This window comes from Dendrobates tinctorius, unplaced genomic scaffold, assembly GCF_039654945.1.
Source record: "Dendrobates tinctorius isolate UK_male_01 unplaced genomic scaffold, ASM3965494v1 ptg000196l, whole genome shotgun sequence".
Lineage (NCBI taxonomy): Eukaryota > Metazoa > Chordata > Amphibia > Anura > Dendrobatidae > Dendrobates > Dendrobates tinctorius.
Window position 1 is genome coordinate 26,101,575 of NW_027361863.1, and position 13,117 is coordinate 26,114,691.

A 13,117-nucleotide genomic window follows, 5' to 3' on the forward strand; every position below is an offset into this window, starting at 1 on the left:
GTTGTGGAGCTGGACCGAACGTATGCGGGGCCTCTTCCGTATGCACCCCATGACCCCCGATTTAGAGGCTGAGGTGGCCCTTATGGTGCTAGATGGGGAAGCCCGGAGGTCAGTTATGTTGAGACCCCCGGGGCGTCGCAACACCTTTGCCAGGGTCTTACAGATCCTGGAAGAGACCCACGGGGATCCAACAGACGTGGGGGAGCTGAGAACCCGGTTGTTCTGTCGGATGCAGGGGGAGGGGGAGACCATCACCCAGTATATGAACGCCCTCCAGGAGCTACACACCACCATAGAAAGGAAGGACAAAATAGGGGTAGGGCCCATCGACATTACCCTACGTGACATGTTAGTGACTGGACTCCGGGACCCGCTAATCAAGCAGGCATTGCGGGAACAGGTCCGAGTGAACCCACGTTTAGCCTTCTCCGAAGTGGGGAGTCAGGCCCGGGTGCAAGAGCAAGAGCAGGGGATGACAGCTCCTGTGGGGAAGGCCCGGAGCCTGGAGTCTTCTGTAAGCTTTGTTGAAGAACCTCGATGGATCGAAGAAATGAGACAAGAACTGAAGAGCATCCGGGGCGAGCTGGCGGAAGTAAAGGAAAGAACAGAGCCTGCGCCCGGCCGACCTGGCTACAATTCTGGGCCCTGGGGGCCTCGCAATACCCGGGGTGGCCGAGCCTCGCCGCCCCGGTGTTAAGAGTGTGGAGAACTGGGTCACTTCGCATGGGAGTGTCCGCGGCAAGGGAAATACCCACCCCAGCGGACATTAAACAAGGGGGCTCCGGGCATGGGGGATGCCGCTCGGAGCCGGAAGCCACAACGAGGGGTGGTGGAAGTCCCGAAGAACTGATCGCTAAGTGCCCAATAGTATGGGCCGAAGTCGAAGGTCGTGCTGTACGGTGCCTAGTGGATACAGGGTCACAGGTAACGACCATGCCGGCAACGTACTTCCGGCAGCATTTTCCAGAAGTGGCAAGGCCCCAGTGGCTAGTGGCCGCAAACCAACTGCCGGTACCTGTCGCCGGAGAGGTGTGGCTTCAGATGACATTATGTGGTAAATCCCTCGGCCGCCGGGGAGTGGTCCTAACCCGAGGAGAGACTAACAACCGTCATCCAATCATCTTGGGCAAGAACATACTGCGCGAGTTCGGCAATCTACTCCTCAACGAGGCCACGCAGGAGACCCTAAGTCTGTGGGGTTCTCGCACGGCCCAGGGGCAGGTCTTCCAGCGGTTGGTGCGGGAGACGTGAGTGCTCCAGGAGTGCCAGGAGGGTGAGGAGCTGGGCAAGGTCATCGCACCGGCGGCCCCTCTGCTCGTGCTTCCTCCGGTGCAGATGTTGGTGGCTCTGCCGATCCGCGCCCCGATACCACTGGAGGGTGTGGAGTTGCAGGTGGAACCATGTTACTCGGAGCGCCTGCACCCTGGCATCCTGGTGGCCCGCTCCCTGGCTACAGTGTGGGGAGGGACCGTCTTGGTACGTTGTGTCAACCTGGAAGATCAGGATATCGCCCTGAAGCCCCGGGCCGAGATGGCCAAACTAGTGAGGCCATTGGAGGAGATGCTGCCGGACCCCGCGGTCCAGTTGAGGGTGCAACCCGAAGATTCCTGGGCAGTGACGGTATGAACCCAACAGGCTGCGGCATCCTCTGCCCAAGAAAAAGGTCGAGTCATCCAGGAGAGAATGCGGGCCGAACTTTCCAGCCTGGCGCCAGCCCAGCTTCTCCAAGTGGAGACACTTCTTGGACAATTTTATAGTGTCTTCACCAGCCATGAGGACGACTTCGGATGTATCACGGCCATCACGCATGGGATCCCCACGGCGGGAGCGGCCCCCATCCGGGAGCGATACCGGCAAATACCACCGCAGCTATACCAGGAAGTGAAAACTCTGTTAGCCCAAATGCTCTGGAAGGGGGGTCATACGAGAAAGCCAAAGCCCTTGGGCAGCCCCTATTGTCCTGGTTCAGAAAAAAGATGGCACTTTGCATTTTTGCGTGGATTATCGGAAGTTGAACGCCTGCACCATCAAGGATTCGCATCCACTGCCCCGCACAGAAGAGTCTCTGTCCACCCTGGGAAACGCAACGTACTTTTCAACCCTTGACCTGGCCAGTGGGTACTGGCAGGTGCCGATGTCGGAGGAAGACAGGGCCAAGACGGCATTCATCCTTCCCATGGGACTGTTCGAGTTCAATTGGATGCCGCTTGGGCTGGCCAATGCCCCAGGAACTTTCCAGCGGTTGATGGAGCAGTGTCTAAGAGACCTCAACTTTGAAGCCACGTTGATATACCTGGACGATATTATCATCTACTCCACCACGTTCGAGGACCACCTGAAGTTGGGGCAGGTGCTCAGCCGGCTGCAGAAGTACGGGTTAAAGGTAAAGCCCCAGAAATGCCACCTGTTCCACACCCAAATCGAGTACCTGGGGCATACCGTCTTGGCAGAGGGCGTCCGACCATCCCCGGAAAAGGTCGCTGCCATCCAGGGGTGGCCTACTCCCGAGACAGTGAAGGACGTGCGGGCCTTCTTGGGGCTGGCTATTACCGTCGGTTCGTGAAGAATTGTGCACGCCGAGCTCGAGCCCTGCAAGACCTGCTGAAGGGGGCTCCCGCCAGGGTGAATGGATGGAAGATCCAGAGGCAGCATCCGCAAGAGGATGCATTTCAAGATCTCAAGGCTGCTCTCTCGGACGCCCGGTTATTGGCATATGCGGATTTCTCGCAACCGTTCATCCTGCATACCAACGGGAGCCTTCAGGGACTAGGAGCTGTGTTGTCACAGGTGCAGGATGGCCGGGAGAAAGTGATCGCCTATGGTAGCCGGTCGCTGCACGACTCAGAACGCAACCCGGACAATTACAGCTCCTTTAAGCTTGAGCTCCTCGCGGTAGTGTGGGCAATGATGGAGCGGTTCGCAGAGTACCTGGCGGGCTCCGAGGTAGTAGTGCGGACCGATAACAACCCGTTAGCTCATTTGGAGAATGCCAAACTGGGGGCCCTCGAGCAGCGGTGGGTGGCTCAGATGGCCAAATTCAATTATAAGATCATCTACAAACGAGGAGCTGAAAACATGCACGCCGACGCACTCTCCAGAATCCAACACACCAACCCAGGGAGAAGTCGAGACGACGAATTAGAAGCAGACGAGACGCCGTTCGTCCTCACCACCGCCGCGCTTACAGTCCAGCGCCAAATCCGGGATTCCTAGTAGGGATGCTGGAACAGCCACGTGACAACTGGATCCAGCAGCAACAAGAAGATACAGAAATTGGACTACTGCGACGATGGGTGGCCATCGGTAAATTGCCCACGGGCTCACAAAGACAGACGTTGACTCAAGATATGTTGCTGATGTTGCGCTAGTGGGAAAAGCTAGCCATCAAAAAAGGACTTTTATATCGAAAAGCCATGTCACGAACCATGTCGGCTACAATATGGCAGGTGATCGTGCCCGGAGCCCATTTCAACCAACTGGCCCGGGAAGCCCATGAAAAGGGGGCTCATTTTGGTGCTCAAAAGACTTTACAATGGCTGCAGAAGATAGTGTACCTTCCACGCTTGCACGCTGCTGTAGAAGAAGTTTGTCGAACCTGCCGCCCGTGTGAGCTCGCTAAACCCCCCGCGCAACGAGCCCTGGTGCAAACTATTGTAACATCAGCCCCTCTGGAGCTTCTTGCGGTGGACTATCTAACCATAGGTCCTGCTTATCAGGGGTATGACCATTGTCTCATTATGGTGGACCATTTCACCAAGTTCGCCATGGTCACCCCCACCCGAGACAAAACAGCGGAGTCGGCCGCCTATGCGATTTGAAAGAACTTTATTCAAGTGTACGGCTGTCCACAACGAATACATTTGGACCAAGGAGCGTGCTTCCTAGGAAAAGTCATGGAAGAGCTACACCATCTTTACGGTATCGATAAATCGCGGACTACGCCATACCACCCGCAGGGAAATGGAGCTTGCGAATGATTCAATCGGACACTAATCCAAATGCTGCGTACCATGGAGAGCGACCGAAAAGCCCGCTGGCCTGAATATGTCCCAGAGCTGGTATGGGTATATAACAACCGGGTGCATCGAGTGACTGGTTACCCCCCCTACTCATTGCTGTTCGGCCGTGAAGGAAAAGGAATTACGGAGGTGGAATTGACCCTCCATCGTATCGTCCATACAAAGCTCCAGGATCTAGAACACCAGGGGGAGCACTGCCCCCACCCATTGACTTTCAGACTGGGGATCGGGTACTCATACTTGATCAACGCCCCCAAAACAAGTTAGAACCATGGTGGGAAGTGAACCCGTACTGAGTGTTGCGTCGAATAAGCCCCGATGGGCCTGTGTATGAAATACAATCCGAAGGAAACAACATGCCTCTCACTCGGGTTATGCACCGTAATATGTTATGACCTTGTACATCTACCGATCCCCCGCGACTTGAACCAACCCTCCAGGTCCCCGACCCCCTGCCCCCAGTCTGGGACCTGGATGACGAAGAGGACTTCCCCACCGGATCTGTGGGTGGCCCTAATAGTGGTGGCACTACAGTAGACCCGAGCATCCCACCAGAACCAACTATTCGACCACCCTCCAACACCCCAGAAGTCTCCACTATACCCGAACTTCGACGCTCCGAGCGGTCAACAGCAGGCAAACCCCGTGAACATTACGAACAGGACCAGTTCGTATGGCGACAAGGACTGTCGTCCCAAAAAGCTAACCTGAATCTACAAAAACCCTCGCCCGAGGACTGGCGAGCATACAGGGCAGGGGAGTGTGGGAGGAACGGCCCCCGTCGAGTGTCCAGGCCGGAACCAAAGGAGCCGTCATCTGGGTTCCGGGGGAAACTGTCCCCAGGGGGCAGAATTCAAGGATGGACCATTGTGACAGACAGATGGGCTGGGGGAGGGACCAGTACAAAAGAGGTGGGGAATTCCCGGGAAGATGAGTCAGCAGACCGACACAGAGACAGCAGGAGACCGTGGAGGCGGCTGAAAGCGAGAGCGACTCACCAGTGCCAGGGGGGACGCTCACCGAGGACTCCAGAAGGACAGTACTGAGGCGATTATCCGGGACTTGCTGCCCTGCTCCACCCCACAGCAGCTGTGGCCCCAGTTCAACCCGCGGCCGCTGCTGCCTCCCCTCAGCCTGCGGCCTACCCGTGGTCACCCACGGCCGTTGCCGTCACGCCCCGGCCCGCGGCAGCGGCCTGTTCCCCACCACCTGCAGCCGCCCTGTACTCACCAGTCGCCGCGGCAAGTACAGCACCGCCGGCAGCCACCACTGCCCCGCTCCGGTCCGCAGCAGGGGCCGCGCCTCTGCTGACCGCGGACCCCCCGTCGCAGCCGTTAGATGCGCAGGTGGCCTGTCATTCACCACCCCACATCGCTGCCGCTTGCCCCAGGCCAGGGGCTGCGGCCCAACCGTCCAAGGACCCCGCCGGAGCCTGTGGGGCTCCAGTGTCAGCAACGCGCCGGAGTGCACGAAGACTTCGTCATCGCCTCAGCAACTGGGCCCAGCAACTACTACGCCGAAAGACCACCAACCCGAACGGCGAGGGACGTCTGGACAGCTAAGTTGACTTTATAATTAAGGACCCGTAGTCGGCCATACCGCGGCCCTATAGTGATCGGCTGTTGCCGGAAGTAGTCGTGTTCTACCCGTTTTGTGTGTACTTGTATAGAGCCCCTGCGAGGGCAAATCGTGTTACTCCTTTTGGTGATCAGGCCGGGACTGAGGAAAGTTCCCTCTAATCTTATAAATGTTAATACAGAAAGCACCTACTTGTCTCGCGACTCGTCAATGCATCCTGCGTACCTGCAAACACTACACAAGCAAAAACCAAATCTGCTTTGACTAAAGTGCAGAAAAAATAAACAAATTCCCATGTCAGGTTTATAGGAGGTTTATACCCAAGGACTGGAGGCAACGGGGTCTGAAATGGGTGAATTTTAATGGATATATAATAATAACATCCATGGTGGTCTTGGGGAATGGATATATAATAACATCCATGGTGGTCTAGGGCAATGGATATATAACATCCATGGTGGTCTAGGGCAATGGATATACATTATAACAAGAAAATCCATAGTGGTGTAGGCCAATGAGTTGATAATAGTAACATTTCTGGAAGCCCAGGTCAATCAGTGGATAATAGTAACATCCCTGGTGGTCTAGGGCAATGGGTGAATAATAACATCCATGATTGTGTAGAGCAATAGATGGATAATAATTACATCCATGGTGGTTTAGGGCAAATGATGGATAATAGTAACATCCCTGGTGTCTAGGGCAATGATATACAATAACATCCCTGGTGGTCTAGAGCAGAGAAGAAGTCCATGCCCACATGAGTTATAGCAACTAAGAAGGTGAACAAGAGAACGGTCAGAATAAATGATGTTAAGTCTCATTGGGCATGTGTGGACCCTTTTCAGGATAATCTGGCCCCTTGAGCAGATGAACAGAGTGTCTTTTATCTCTGCCCCTTACCGGAGAGTTTTCTCTGGTAAGGACACATAGATTTAATAAGCCACAAACCCCCAAAGCATCGAGAAACAAAAGGATTTCCATTGTTTAAAAAGTAATATAGTGCAGGGGGAATTTTTTAAGGAGAATTTTTGTAGTAATTTGAGCTTGTGTTTCCATTTTTCACTGCAAATGTATCAAGGTGCCAAACGATTTTTCCTGAATTTGGTGTAACTTAAAGGAGATATCCGGGACTTTATAAAAAAAAAGGTATGTATTGTGGCGCCCCTGAGGGTTCAGTCGCCACAGAAGACTGCACCTCAGCCAGAGGTGTGGTACCCCACTCTCGGGTAAGTAGGGGGCACTACCCGGTACCCACCCAATAGCACACAAAACCACACCTCTCCAGGCCAGTGGGAAACTAGGTAGAGTGTGTGGGTGGAGGAAGTATATAAGGACAGGATAGCTGTAGAGAAAGTTGACAGTTGGTAGTGGAGAGTTGTCATGGTAATGGGAGTCAGTTGGAGCAGGTGTCAAGAGAAGAGAGGAGTGACGGAGAGGGGCTCCAGTGAAGAGAAGGGGTCCTAGGGGCCAGGGAAGAGAGGAATCCACCCGTGGCGCCCAAATCCACACTGACCATAGTCGGGTGGAGGGACCAGGTCGCAGTGGGGATCGGATCCAGATTAGTGGAGAAACTGTAGGACTCAGCTAGAAAACCAGAGGCCCTGGAAAAGTGCCCCCAAATTACCTGAGAGTTGACTGGACCACTGACCCAGAGGACACAGCACCCGGCTGGTGATAGTAACCGAAAGACTGTGAGTAAACAGTGAAGACTGCACTCCACGGTGTCCTCAGATTTATTTACTGTGTCACCTGCCCTGCACTACAACAGTTACCATCATCAAATTAACCCTATAACTGCCCTGAGGCCCATTCTACCCGTGGACATCTCTGCTGTGTCACCAACCCCCCCAGTGGATCTGAATCGCAGCGTCAACCATTTATTGCCGAACACCACGGGTGGCGTCACAACTTAATCCCGTATAAACTTTTTCCTTTCATTTTATGGCACACCCAGGGCCACGGACCGGGTCACTGCTGCCGTGGCATCCCAGGAAGAACTGACCGGCCTGAACCGAGTAACCCCGGCCCTAGCGGGTGCTGCATAGTTGCTAACAGAGGAAACGCCCTGCCTGTTGTACCTGCCGCAGGTCATTGACCGCTCCTGCCAGAGATTCAGCTACTCCCTGTCGACAGAGCAGCAGTTTCTCTTCCTGTTGACAGGGCGGGACTATTGGTGTCATGCTGGTTGACTGATGGCATCCCCCAATTAGGCAGTGGAGAACAGGTTGTCAATCAGTCTGACACCAGTAGTCTCTTCCTGTCAACAGGAAATGAAATTGCTGCTCTGTCAACAGGGAGCAGCTGAATCTCTGGCAGGAACGGTCAATGGCAGGCAGTCAATGCCTCTGTTAGCAACTAAATGCCTTTTTTTTAGTCCCGGATATCCCCTATAATATATTACACTTATCTCAGGTGCAAAACAAATGATCCATTCCTCCCATAGACCTTAGTAAGACCGGAGCACTGGAGGATGTAGCGATTCCGGACGGCTACAAGTAAAATGTGACTGCTATCATCTCATATGCAGATACATTTCTGATAAATATTTACAAAGAACGCTTATAAATGAACCTGTGCTTTGTACATATAATGTATCCAGTTCACTGTATTGGGGGTAAGAGCTGAACTAAATCTGCATTTTCTGATAAAACACAGACAATATGAGGTGAAGAGCCGGAATCTAGTTATCATCACACCAAATCCTAAAGCCGCCTATTACTGAATCAGCGTATGCGCCTTTCTTTTTATGCAATTGTAGAATTTTCTTTTAGAAAAAGCAAAATTGCTATACGGTGCAGCTCTCCTGACAGATCTTTCCAATTATTCCGCTACATTAACTCAATCTTCATACAGTCATAGGAGGAGGAAATAAAGAGATCCCGCAATATAGGCAGCCTTACGCGGGGAGAAACACAATAACCTTCATTTATTTCATAATGAATACTGCGAAATGCAAAGCCGAATGGATGGAGCCAGAAGGATGAGGAAATGTAAGTAATTTTTTTTGAAGAAAAACATCATCCTTCATATTACTCATGGATAGGGCACTTATTACATGGTTACAAATGAAGAGGACAGATAAGTGGATGGAAGTCTGCAGCTGGTGCATCTATCATCTGTGCAGAGGAGACAGGTCTCCGTCTGTTATTGAGAATCGTACAGAATATCTACATAGAAAAGGGTAAAAACTAATGAAAAGGAGCAAAACCGACAAAACTCATAAATCTGCTACAGCCATAGCAGTACGGAATAGACAACTTCCTTTAACCATGTGCAACATTACAGCACATTTCCCTAATAAGTCGGGGGGGGGGGTGTGATGGTATGATATGTTATGTGGGTATCATTTTGTGTTTATTTATATTTTACGGATTTCCATAGTGTTCTCTTGTTGCCCTGTTTCATTCCGTGTATTCCCATTTTGTCTAGAGTCTCAATTACCTTCCAAAAGTCTGATAATTGAATTAGCTCACTTACTGTCTGCAGCCTGACTGTATCTATGCCTCTTGATGAACCCCCTGTAGTGCCCTTAATCCCCAAGGCACCTTTGTCAGGTCTGGGAGGCCTGAAAACCGCCCCAACCTGTCTGACTACCCCTGGACAGAAGGAGGGGGCTGGGAAGGACAGGAGCTGTACAAGTCAGACCCTGTGTGGTGATGATCATGTGAAGATGGCACGTCAGAGAGAAGGGGAAGCATATGGACCCATTTTATCCTCTGTCTGCTGGATTATTAGATTCTCATCTCCCTGGACATTCATCCTGTTACTGAACTGCATTCATGTTCTGGACTATTGCATCATGAGTGTGGTGGATTGTTTATGGACCTTATAGTTTTGCCTATTGTAATGTACCGTAAGATATGTATGTTAAGTAACATTTGATCTTGATCTTGCTGGAACCTTCCAGAATTTTCCATTCAATGAGAAAGCTGCTTGCCATACAGCTGCAGCCCCCCTCCTTTTGTTTCTCCCTCCTTAGCAGCTGTGTGTGTGTGCTGGTCTGCCTGCATGTGAAACAGGACACCGGCCATTTCCATTGAAGCTAGAAATGTTAATTAAGCTGAGTGGAGAGCATGTCTTTGTTTAAAACCAGGGGCTTGAATTCAGCTATGGGAAGTATCAAAACAAGTCATATCGCAAAAATCATACACCGCAGAGATATAATAATCACATCTCTGCATAGGCAACCAAACCAGCTTTCTAATCCCTAATTTTCATGGTTCTAACCCCTCCAGAAACTGAGATATGGATTGTTCCCAAATTAAGTCTTAATTGTGGCATGCTTGGTGTTGTCTTATTGGATTTGATAAATTGAGAAAAATGAGACCATCGGTGTGTTTATACGAGCTTCCCTCGTTAAGATATGGTTATTATAAGTTTTTTAGTTAAATGGCAACTTGGAGAAAGGGGGGCTGAACTTCTCCAGACTGCCCCTTTCATGATGTAACCGACCCTAGGCTATAAGATACCCCTCCCTTACAATTCTTCAGTTGAAGCTGCAGATGCCATGCTAGAAAGACCTGCAGATGTCCGGGAACGTCTGGCTAAGCGGCCCAACCTCCTTGCCACACATGGTCTGCCTAATACCAACTAAGCACATGTAAGTGTTACTCTTTGTTTTAATCCCTGTTATTTTTATATATTTGCATTGTACATATTTACTGTCTCAACTTTGTAACAACTTTTATCTGTGTAATCACTGCCCATCTTTTTGGGGAATAAATGATAAAATTATCAGTTTGTCTCCATGCTCTAAGAAACGAACTATGCGCATTTTTTAGATAATCGCTACTAATTTGGGGGTTTGCCACGGACCCTCTTAATTAACTCATTGATTAAGTGAATCGTGGCTGGTGGCAGCATGGTGTGTTCAGTTGGTTGGGCTAGTTGGCAGTCCGGAAGGGTCTTACATGCTAAATGGGTGGCCGCGGCCAACGCATTGATAATTCCCTTACTGCAGTAGTCTAATTGCCCGTGCACAACAAGCAGCCCATCCGGGACCAAGTTCCCTGACTGACCTGAGGGTAAGGGGGGCGCCAGAGAGCTGCGAGTTCCAAAGTGGAACTGAGAAAGTGGGATATCCATAAATCCCCGCAGTTCTTGGAAGGTTGTTAGCAGTGGTGGGGCATCCAAAATAACCCCCCTGCAATAAATTGTTAGGGCAAGACTAGCTTGCTGTATTTTTGTCACATGGTACCAGTGGTGGGATAACTAAGATAAGCCCCCACTGTGCCTGTGATAGCCGTGTGCTGGCAGTGCGTCGCATCCCTCCGTCCGCTGACATACCCGGGTCAGTGGTGGGATTGTGACATATTGGTGGCACAGAGCGTGCTTTTGTTGTCACAATTTGATGGCAGCGGTGGGATGATCATAGAGAATTAGTGATTTGGTTTGAGCAATCATTCCTCTCACTAAAAACCTGCACGGTTCCTGCAGGAATCCTGCATCATAGGTTTTGGAGAACAGACAGTTAGGCGTCGGATTTCTGTCACTGCACAGCGAGAATCCCGAGCCTTGCTTCCGACAGTCTCCTATTCCTCTCCAGCCGCAGAGGAGGTTACTCAGCAAACTCATTGGTCCCGGCGCTCTGCCCAGACCAGCTCCGTGGGTTTGCTTGCTGCTGCCACCTCTGGCACAGCTATGGCAATGCATGCTGCTCAGCAGTGAGATTCTCCAAGGACTAAGTCCTCATGTCGGGCTACTGAGCATGCCCGTGGAGTGCTCTCTCATTGGAGATCGAAGGTCACGTGCTCAGGTCCTGCTTGTGTTCGGATTGGCCCATCCGAGAAGCCAGGAAGGTCCAGGACGCTCGCGGCTATAAAAGGTTCGCATGGCCGCTCGGCCATGTGCTAGGATAGACTGTATTTTCTGACTATGAGGAGTGAGTGATGTATGCACGTATGAATGTCTCAGGTGAGTGACTCATTAAGAAACCCCTACCCTCGGTACGCAGCCTAGCCTGCTAGCGTCCAAGCTTAGGCATAGGTAGGTCAGAGGTTGAGTCAGGCATATCAGTCCTCACCAGTGACTCGGCACGCCTCAGTGTACGTGATCCACACTCCATAGCCAGCATCTATAGCGGCGCTCGTGGCAGCGACGCCACCGCTCAGTGGGACTAGAGGGATTCTAACCCCGTGTTCTTGGGGTAGAGTTCTGTGACTGTACACTGTGCACTCTTTGGGCTGGGCTCTGTGAGCTAAACAGACTCCGGTATCTACGTTCAGCGGTTGTGCGGCTCTGTGAATTAACAGAGTTCGCTCCTGTTCACATTGGGTGACGTAACCCACGTGTGACTGTTTTCACACCGCTTATTTCTTTCGCCATTATCTAACAGCGGTGTACCACCTCTGCACGGTGGACCCCGGGCTACGAACGCACCTACTACTATTTTATAATTTGGTGCTTTCCGCCAGCCCTAACACAGACTCAGTGGTTACTAGTCCTGAGGCATTAGTGTGTACGTGTAAGTATTCCCTCCCTTTTCTTCATTTTCCTTTTCTATCTTTTATTTGGCAACCATGCCGGCAAAAGGAGAACGCTGGTACATACAGCAGAAAAAGGAAACTCTTGCTCGAGTATGCACGTACCGAGGCACTGACGCCACAAACAAAACCAGAGACCAATCGATCGCGGCTCTGGTGCAGCTGGACAACTCCCAGAGCCCAGCGGGCGCAGAAGCCGGCCCTAGCCAAGGTGGCGCTGCATCTGAGGTCCAACCACTGTATGCCGGCCCCACATGCAACCAGGCCAGGCTGGACCCCTACCTGCAAGCGGCCTTGGACGCACTCCCTGCCGAAGACCATGATGGACGTCTGAAGCTGATCCAGCAAGCTCAGGAGAGAGTGGAGCAGCGAGCTGAGCGGGAGGTCGGAGAGAGCCGAGCGCCAAGCTCAAGCACAGGCTGAGCTGAGCGCCAAGCAGACAAGGGGTGATGCCCTCCGCAGAGCAGAGCCGTGAGCCCAGCAGCGTCTGGAGTCCTAAACCCCGGCCAGAGCATTTTCCCGTGATGGAAAAGTACGGGGACTTGGACACGTTTCTGCGAGCCTTTGAGAAAGCCTGCAGACAGTACCAGCTGGATAAGGTCCAATGGGCACGGTACTTGACCCCATGGCTAAAAGGCAAAGCTCTGGAGGCGTTCGCTTCTCTCCCTCCAGAAGACGATGATGACTATGATGCCATCAAGCAGGCTCTGATCGCCAAATACCGGCTGACACCTGAGGTATACCGAAAGAAGTTCCGGAACATCCAACGTGGCCCACACGATAGCTATAGCAATGTGGTGCAAGGACTCGGGACCCACTTTGACCAGTGGCTCCATGGACTGTCAGTTGATTCCTTTGAGCTGCTAAAGGACCTGATGATCAGAGACCAGTTCCTGCATCTTTGCCCAGCTGAGGTCCGACAGTTCATCCTGGACCGCGAACCAATGAATGTAGACAAAGCGGCGCAGATCGCCGACAACTGTGAGGCCAACAGGAAGCCAGAGACGCGGAGGCCAGTCACCACCAGTTGCAGAG